At 45.5% G+C, this 9,925-nt stretch overlaps 1 pseudogene; it reads right to left on the minus strand.

Annotated features, from left to right (window-relative positions):
* Positions 1-264: 264 nt before the first annotated feature.
* LOC115892605 lies at positions 265-381 on the minus strand (annotated as a pseudogene).
* Between the last annotated feature and the right edge of the window lie 9,544 nt (positions 382-9,925).

A 9,925-nucleotide genomic window follows, 5' to 3' on the forward strand; every position in this document is an offset into this window, starting at 1 on the left:
GCTAATGCCTGTAATCTCAGCACTTTGGGAGACCTCCAGCAATCTGCCTACCTCGGCCTCCCAAAGTGCTGGGATTACAGGCTTGCGCCTCCGTGACCAGCCAGATTTTCTACTTCTTCTTGAATCCTTTCTTGAGTTTTCCCCCTCTCTTAATGGTTGATATTTATATTATTACAGTACTTAAATTATTCTATCCATCACCTTTCTAACTTTTAATAGGCTTATATTTTGATTTCTTATTTTATTTTATTTTTCTGTATTTCATGTCAGATGGGTAACATCCTGATGTAACACATTTTGAGGGAGGCACTCTCACACATGCTAGTGAAAACCTAATCATGTGTGAGGAAACACATATTCACTCCTTCAAACCCAAAGAATGGACTCGGAGACACGAAGAACGGCGGAAGTGAGATGTTTAATGGCAGTCTTGCAAGATGGGGTGTCTGGTAGGCAGGCATGGCCAGGGCAGCTACAGCAGGTAATTGATCTTCTAGCACGCGGTCCCTCCCCAAGTTGCTCATTGGTCTAATACTATGGGGTTACAATCTTCCTGGATGTCACCTAAGTTTCATTATCCGCCTTTAAGGTCAGACCCAGGTCCCCTTCCCTGCTAAAGTTTCAATTTCCCAATCATGAAACTTTCTTCCCTTTTATGGGCTGACCCCTTCTCTACATTCTGTTCATTTATCGTGACCTTCTAGGTGCATGAGCCATCAGGTTTGTTACATCTGCAGGCTGGCTGCCAGTACTCAGATTTATCATACCTTGAAAATGGACTATTTGTGTATTTATTTTTGAGATGGAGTTTCCTTCTTGTTGCCCAGGCTGGAGTACAATGGCAGAATCTTGACTCACTGCAACCTCTGCCTCCTGGGTTCAAGCGATTCTCCTGCCCCAGCCTCCCAAGTAGCTGGGATTACAGGTGCCTGCCACCACAACGAGCTAATTTTTTGTATTTTTAGTAGAGACGGGGTTTCACCATGTTGGTCAGGCTGGTCTCGAACTCTCTACCTTAGGTGATCTACCCTCCTCGGCCTCCCAAAGTGCTGGGATTACAGGTGTGAGCCACCGTGCCAGGCCAAGAAAATCTCTTGAACCCAGGAGGTGGAGGTTGCAGTGAGCTGAGACTGCGCCACTGCACTCCAGCCTGGGTAACAGAGCAAGACTCTGTTTCAAAAAAAGAAGAAGAAAGAAGGAAGAGGAGGAGGAGGAGGGGGAGGGGGAGGGGAGGGAAAGTGGAAGGGGAAGGGGATACCTATAACAAGTAAGCAAATTGAATTAGTAATCAAAAACCTTCCTCTACACACACACACACACACACACACACAGAGAGAGAGAGAGAGAGAGAGAGAGAGAGAGAGAAGCCCAGGCCTAGAATTCACTGGTGAATTCTACCAAATGTTTAAAGAAGAATTAACAACAATCCTTCACAAGCTCTCCCAAAAAATAAAGCAGGAGGGAATACTTCTCAGCCTATTCTGTGAGACCAGTATTCCCTAGTACCAAAACCACACAAAGGCATCACTAGAAAATCACATACCAACAGACCTTATGAAGATACACAAAAAACTCTACAAACTAGCAAATTGAATCCAGCAAATACTAGCAAATCAAATACTAGCAAATTGAATCCATATGAAAAAGATTATAGGCTGGGCACGGTGGCTCATGCCCGTAATCCCAGCACTTTGGGAGGCTGAGGCAGGCGGGTCACGTGAGGTCAGGAGTTTGAGACCAGCCTGGCCAACATGATGAAACCCCGTCTCTACTGAAAATACAAAAATTAGCTGGGCAGGATGGTGGGCGCCTATAATCCCAGCTTCTTGGGAGGCTGAGGAAAGAGAATGGCTGGAACCCGGGAGGCAGAGGCTGCAGTGAGCCGAGATTACGCCACACACTCTAGCCTGGGCGACAGAACAAGACTCCTCCATCTCAAAAAATAAATAAATAAAAAATAAAAATAAAAAATATTATAGTGGGGCATGGTGGCTCATGCCTGTAATCTCAACACTTTGGGAAGCTGACATAGAAGGATCGCTTGAGGCCAGCAGTTCAAGACCAGCCTGGGCAACATAGCAAGACCCTGTCTCTAAAAAAAAAAAAAAAAAAAAAAAAATTTAATTAGTGGAATGTGGTGGCACATGCCTGTGGTCCCAGCTACTCAGAAGGCTGAGGCGGGAGGATTGCTTGAGCACAGGAATTGGAGACTGCAGTGAGCTATGATTGTGCCACTGCACTCCAGCCTGGAGGAGAGAGCAAGACCTTCTATGAAAAAAAAAAAAAACAGTGGCTCAAGCCTATAATCCCAGTACTTTGGGAGGCTGAGACGGGTGGATCACGAGGTCAGGAGACCGAGACCATCCTGGCTAACATGGTGAAACCCCGTCTCTACTAAAAAATACAAAAAACTGGCCGGGCGCGGTGGCTCAAGCCTGTAATCCCAGCACTTTGGGAGGCCGAGGCGGGCGGATCACGAGGTCAGGAGATCGAGACCATCCTGGCTAACACGGTGAAACCCCGTCTCTACTAAAAAATACAAAAAACTAGCCGGGCGAGGTGGCGGGCGCCTGTAGTCCCAGCTACTCGGGAGGCTGAGGCAGGAGAATGGCGTAAACCCGGGAGGCGGAGTTTGCAGTGAGCTGAGATCTGGCCACTGCACTCCAGCCTGGGTGACAGAGTGAGACTCCTTCTCAAAAAAAAAAAAAAAAAAAAAAAAAAAAAAAAAAAAAAAAAATACAAAAAACTAGCCGGGCAAGGTGGCGGGCGCCTGTAGTCCCAGCTACTCGGGAGGCTGAGGCAGGAGAATGGCGTAAGCCCGGGAGGCGGAGCTTGCAGTGAGCTGAGATCCGGCCACTGCACTCCAGCCCAGGCGACAGAGCGAGACTCCATCTCAAAAAAAAAAAAAAAAGAAAGAAAGAAAGAAAGCAATTAGCATTCTAAATAAATGGAATCTATGTTCACGGATTGGAAGACAATACTGTTAAGATGCCAACTCTCCATATTGGTCCACAAATTAAGCACAATCCCTATCAAAGATCTAAACATAAGAGCAAAGACTATACACATCGTAGAAGAAAACACAGGAGTCAAAAATCTTCATGACCTTGGATTAGCCAATAATTTCTTAGAAACATCTCAAAAAGTGCAAGTGACAAAAGAAAAAATAAATTGAACTTCCTTCAAAATTTAAACTCTGGTCATGTAAAGGACACCATTCAAGAAAATAAAAAGATAACCCATAGAATGAGAGAAAATATATGCTATCATATATCTGTAAGTGTCTAGTATCCAGAATATGTAAACAATTCTTGCAACTCAACAATAAACAGGCAATCCAATTTAAAAAGGACTGAAAGGTTTGTAGAGACATTTCTCCAAAGAAAATATATAAATGGCCAATAAGCTTGTGAAAAAATAAGCTCAAAATAATTAGGGATATATACAAATCAAAACCACAATTAGACACCACTTTACATCCATCATGATGGCTATAAGAAGAAAGACAGCCAGGTGAGGAAACTCATGCCTGTAATCTCAGCACTCTGGAAGGCCAAGGCAGGAGGATCTCTTGAGCCCAAGAGCTTAAGACAAGCCTAGGCAACATAGCTAAACCTCGTCTCTACAAATTTTTTTTTTTAAATAATCAGGCATGGTGGTGTGCATCTGTGGTCCCAGCCACTCAGGAAGGAGGTTGAGGTGAGAGGATTGCTTGGGCCCAAGATGTTGAGGGCAGTGAGCCATGATCATGCCATTGCACTTCTTCCCTGTCTCAAAAGAAGAAGAGGCCCAAGAGGTTGAGGACAGTGAGCTGTGATCATGCCACTGCACTTTAGCCTGGGCAACACAGAGTGAGACCCTATCTCAAAAGAAGAAGAAAAAGAAAAAAGAAAGAAGGAGAATAAGGAGGAGGAGGGGAAGAAGGAGAAGAAGAGGAGGAGAAGAAGAACAGACAGACAAATAACAAGTATTGGTGAGGATGTCAGGGGTTGACAAGAAGGAATAGTAAGAGTCCTTGTTAATGAAGATAGGGGTTTCTTTTTTGCAAGGACAAAAATGTTCTGGTTTTAGAGAATGGTGCACAGTGGATTTAGAGATGGTTGCACAGCTTTGTGAATAGGTGTACTAAAAACCAATGAATGGTACACTTTAACAGAGTGAATTTTATGACCTGTGAATTATATGTCATTAAAGCAGCGATGAAAAATAAAAAGAGAGAAAAGGGGAGAGAGGGAAGAGGTAGAATGTTTGAGCTAAATCTTCATCTTCCTATTTAGGAGTCAGAAGGTATTGTCCAAAATTGATAAATCAAATTAGAGAGGTGTATTAGTCTGTTTTCACACTGCTGTAAAGATACTACCGAGAGTGTGTAATTTATAAATGAAAGAGGTTTAATTGGCTCACAGTTCTGCGTGGCTGGGAAGGCCTCAGGAAACTTTCCATCATGGCGGAAGGGGAAGCAGGCATGTCTTACATGCCAGCAGGAGAGAGAGAGAAAGTGAAGTGGGAAGAGCCCCTTATAAAACCATCAGATCTTGTGAGAACTCACTCATTATCACTTCAGCCTGAGCAACAGGGTGAGACCCTATCTCAAAAGAAGCATGGGGGAAACCGTCCCCATGATCCTATCACCTCCCTCCCCTGACACATGGGGATCACAGGTCCCTCCCTCCACATGCGGGAATTACAATTCAAGATGAAATTTGGGTGGGGACACAGAACCAAACCATATCAGGAGGTATGATCATAAAGCAGCAGAGGAAATTCCAGAAGAATTAAAGAAACAGTTAAAATTGCTTTGGGGACTGGGGTAAGAATGCCACTTTTCAACATTATTATCTTTCTACTTTTTTTTACTTGTTATTGTGTGTATATTATTTTGATATGCCAACTTAAAATAATCAAAATGATCAAAATCTAGTTTAAAGGGAGTTTATTCAGGCACAAAGTTTGAAGATGAGCTGCCTGGGAAGCACAGATTCCAAAGAAAGGAAGTCAGTGCTCCAAAGTGTAGAAGCTTGCGATTGTTTATATAAACAAAGTTTGGGGAAGCGTAACAGAATCTCAACATCCTTCTATATAAGGTTTAATGCATAATTACAACATCTGGTTAGCTGAGGTAGTCTTTTTCCTTTTGGGAAAGGTATAGTTAACCTTCCACACTAACGATGTAAGTCATGGGATCTTAAAGAGGTTTAATTGGCTCACAGTTCTGCGTGACTGGGAAGGCCTCAGGAAACTTACCATCATGGCGGAAGGGGAAGCAGGCATGTCTTACATGGCAGCAGGAGAGAGAGAGAAAGTGAAGCGGGAAGAGCCCCTGGTCTAAGTTAGGCACAGGACAATAAAGGAGGCAGTTCATCTACAACAAAGATTAGTGATTGGAAAGGGAGGAGGTCTTTGGTCTCTGGTCTCTCCCAGTCATTTACAGAACAAGAGCAATGAGGAAGAGAGTTCAACTATAACCTAAGAAGCAGAAGTTGCAAATATGCCATGTGACAGTCTCCAGGGCTTAACTCCCCACATGGCATAATAAATTTAGAGTCCTGCATATTTTTTCTTTTACAGATATAAAAATATAGATAGATAGATATTCAAAATGCAAGCATATTTTCGAGGCTTTTTTATTTATTTATTTATTTATTTATTTATTTATTTATTTATTTATTTATTTATTGAGACAGTGTATCCGTCTGTCACCCAGGCTGGAGTCCAGCAGCGTGATCTCAGCTCACTGCAACCTCTGCCTTCCAGGCTCAAGCGATTCTCCTGCCTCAGCCTCCCAAGTAGCTGGGATTACAGGTGCTGAGCCACCACCGCCCGGCTAATTTTTGTATTTTTAGTAGAGATGGGATTTCACCATGTTGGCTAGGCTGGTCTCAAACTCCTGACCTCAAGTGATCCATCCGCCTTAGCCTCCCAAAGTGCGGAATTATAGGTGTGAGCCACCCCGCCCGGCCCAAAATGCAAGCATTTTTTCAAATGCTCCTAGAGCTTCAGGCCAGGACAGGGGAAGCTTTGAAAAGTACTCCTGGGACACGGAGATGCAGCTTCGGACCCAGACTCTTCCTGGAAACTGTCTGCACAGTGAAATCTTGTCTCAGCTCCATGCCTGCTGCTGTTCCCCCACTGCATGTCCTGCTGTGGCCAGATGACCCAGTCTGGGCTTGAGCAAGGGTAATGACTGATACAGATTTTTCCCAACCAGCTGAGAGATCAGAGAGTGACAGTGTCAAAAACGGAATGGTGAAAAGAATGAACTGTAAAATTAATTAAATGTCATCTACTCAAAAATGCAGCAAGCCTGGAATAAGCACACGGGCCAAGGCTTAAACAGTCAGCACTCAGCTCCCATGTACCTCTTTATTGTCCCCCCAAGAGTGTGCCAAGAAATTGGGGGTTCATGCTGTCATCAGTGTCTCCACCCCTCAGCTTCTATCACTTTAATTCCAAACCACTCCTCTCCTGGGTTGACTCTGTTGCTTAGCTAGCATACAGCTCAGACAGCTCTCCATTTGATCCAGTACTCAAGAAATTTAAGAAAAGAAAAAACAACCAAAAAAAAAAAAAAATGGTGTGTCAGGTAATTTTGTCCCGGATCTTTCCCTCCGAGTCATGAATATAATAGATTTGACTTTTTACGTTGTGTGCCCCCCTAAGAAGCATAAAAGAAAGGTTACCCTGGCAAGCAGCTAGAAAAGAGTTTAATTAATCCCAAAGTGTGTGCCTCGTTTGGAAAGCACATCACAAAAGAATCCTGTGTTTACTGAACTAGATCCTTAAGGCTATTATCCCTCCACCAATGGTGAGATTTTTCTGAGGGAGCCGCGTCCCTTGTGGTCTGCGGTACTGCCGTTAAAACTAAGATCCACCCAGGGAACTAGGATTGAAGATGCTGAAGGTGCAGGAACTTTGCCCTTGGCGGAGGGAATTGGGGGCCCCTGAGGTTGTGCAAAGTTGTCTAAGCCCTAACCCTGTGGATTTCTTCACTCTCTTGGGTGGAGGGGAGGGTGCCCAGCTGGCTTTCCCCAGACCATTCCCAAGAAGCAGAAGTGGTAGGGAGCTGCCTTTGATGTGCTTCTGGTTTGCCATCCCTTTTTTGAAAGCAAATGCTGTCCTACCTTAGCAGATGTGCTAGGACTAACCAGAAACTGGTTGCCCTAAAATTTAAAAATGCAATCATGGTTTTTTGCTTTTGTTTTTGATTTTGAGACCAGATCTCGCTTTGTCACCCAGGCTGGAGTGAATCGGTGTGATCATAGTTCTCTGCAGCCTCGACTTACTGGGCTCAAGTGATCCTCCCACCTCAGCCTCCCACCGAGTAGCTGAGACTATAGACACATGCTATCAAGCCTGTCTCATCTATTTATTTTTTGGAAAGCTATATTACCCAAGCTAATCTCAAACTCCTGGGCTCAAGTGATCCTCCCGCCTCTGCCTCCTAAAGTGTTGAGATTACGGGCGTGAGTCACTGTGCCCAGCCTATCAATTAAATGAGTGACTTTTTTTTTTTTTTTGAGACAGAGTCTCACTCTGTAACACAGGCTGGAGTGCAGTGGCAAGATCTCGACTCACTGCAACCTCCACCTCCCAGGTTCAAGTGATTCTCCTGCCTCAGCCTCCCAAGTAGCTGGGATTACCAACTCCCACTGCCACACCCGGCTAATTTTTGTTATTTTTAGTAGAGACGGGGTTTCACCACGTTGGCCAGGCTGGCCTCGAACTCTGATCTCAGGTGATCCACCCGCCTCAGCCTCCCAAAGTCCAAAGTGCTGGGATGACTAGCGTGAGCCACCGTGCCTGGTCTTTTTTTTTTTTTTTTTTTTTTAAGAAGCTTAGGCCACTACATCATGGGTGAACCTTGAAAACGTTATGCTAAGGGAAATAAACCAGTCAGTCACAAGAGGACAAAATTTGTATGATTCCACTCATATGAGAGAAGTAGAGTCATGGAATTCATAGAAAGTAGAATGGTGGTTTCCAGAGGATAAGGGGGTGGCGGGGGAATGGGGAGCTTTTGTCTAATGGGTACAGAGTTTCAGTTTCACAAGATGAAGAGCTCTGGAAACGGATGGTGGTGATAGCTGCACAACTGTGAATATACTTATGCCACTGAATGGTATACTTAACATGGTTAAAATAGGCCTGGCGCAGTGGCTCACACTTGTAATCCCAACACTTTGGGAGGCCGAGGTGGGCGGATCACCTGAGGTTGGGAGTTGGACACCAGGCTGACTAACACAGAGAAACCCCGTCTCTACTAAAAATACAAAATTAGCCACGCGTGGTGGCACATGCCGGTAATCCCAACTACTCGGGAGGCTGAGGCAGGAGAATCACTTGAACCCGGGAGGTGGAGGTTGAGGTGAGCCAAGATCGTGCCACTGCATTCTAGCCTAGGTGACAGAACGAGACTCTGTCTCAAAAAAAAAGTGGTTAAAATAGTACATTTTATTATATGTATATTTTACTAGAATTTTAACAAATAAATTGGGCCAGGCAAGCTGGCTCACACCTGTAATCCCAACACTTTGGGAGGCTATGGAGGGAGGATAACTTGAGCTCAAGAGTCCAAGATCAGCCTGAGCAACATAATGAAACCCCATCTCTACAAAACATGCAAAAATTAGCCAGGCGTGGTGGCACATGACTGTGGTCCCGGCTACTTAGGAGGCTGAAGTGGGAGGATCATTTGAGCCTGGGAAGTAGAGGTTGTAGTGAGCTGAGATGCTGCCACTGCATTCCAACCTGGGAGACAGAGCGAGACCCTATCTCAAAAAAAAAAAAAAAAAAAAAAAAAAAAAAGGCCAGGTGTGGTGGCTCATGCCTGTAATCCTAGCACTTTGAGAGGCCGAGGTGGGCAGATCACCTGAGGTCAGGAGTTCGAGACCAGCTTGGCCAACACGGTGAAACCCCGTCTCTACTAAAAATACCAAAAATTAGCTGGTCGCAGTGGTGCGCCTCTGTAGTTCCGGCTACTCGGGAGGCTAAGGCAGGAGAATTGCTTGAACCCAGGAGGTGGAGGTTGCAGTGAGCTGAGATGGTGCCACTGCACTCCATCCTAGTAACAAAGCAAGACTCCATTTCAAGAAAAAAAAAAAAAATTAATTAACAAAAATAGCTCAGGTCTTAGTCTATTAAAAAATATACGGCATCCTGCTTTATTGTAGGTGTTAGCATTATGTTGATTTCAAAGACAGCTTAGCAGCCCAGGCAGGGGCAGCTCAGTGGGCATCTGAGGGCAAGCCCGGACTCTTCTGGAGCCTGGGAGGGAGGAAACTTCTCCTCCTCATGAGTAATGACTGTGGTTTTCTGGCAAACATTAAGAAGGAAGGAACTAAAAATACTTCTCGGCCACTCTGCCAAAACTGCACAGTGCTCGGAACGTACCAGGCCAACATGTTGAAGCACTTTCAGAGTGAGAGGGATCTGCCTAAACACCAAGGTCAAAGTCAGTTCACACCTTCGCCTTTGCCTCTTGCTGAGGTGAGAGGAAGGAGGAAGGACGGGGCCGCCATCACAGCTCTAGACCACTGTCCACCCAGGAGAGAGGCAGCGGCAAGGGGAACCAGCCCAGACTCCGCGCGTGTGGTCACAGAGAGGCCTCCCCCGGCCAGCTGCAGGGCCCAGTTGAGCGCTGCCAGGAGGGGCCTCTTCTGCTGCCAACTCCAAGAAGCTAAGGCAGAAAGAGCAGCATAGACATTTCCCTAATGCGTCCTCCCGAGCTGCGGGAATCCAAGCCGAGACACCTGCGGAGGGGGGAGAAGAAGGGGAGAAATAGGTGTGAGAAGGGCAGCCCAGGTGGAGCATGGTCCTGGAGGGAGGAGCTTCTTAAACTCCACTGTGCACGGGACTCACTGGGGGCTCCGGTTACAAAGCAGATTCTGATTCAGCCGATCTTGGGTGGGGCCGATATCCCGCCTTT

Source organism: Rhinopithecus roxellana, chromosome 12 (assembly GCF_007565055.1).
Source record: "Rhinopithecus roxellana isolate Shanxi Qingling chromosome 12, ASM756505v1, whole genome shotgun sequence".
Lineage (NCBI taxonomy): Eukaryota > Metazoa > Chordata > Mammalia > Primates > Cercopithecidae > Rhinopithecus > Rhinopithecus roxellana.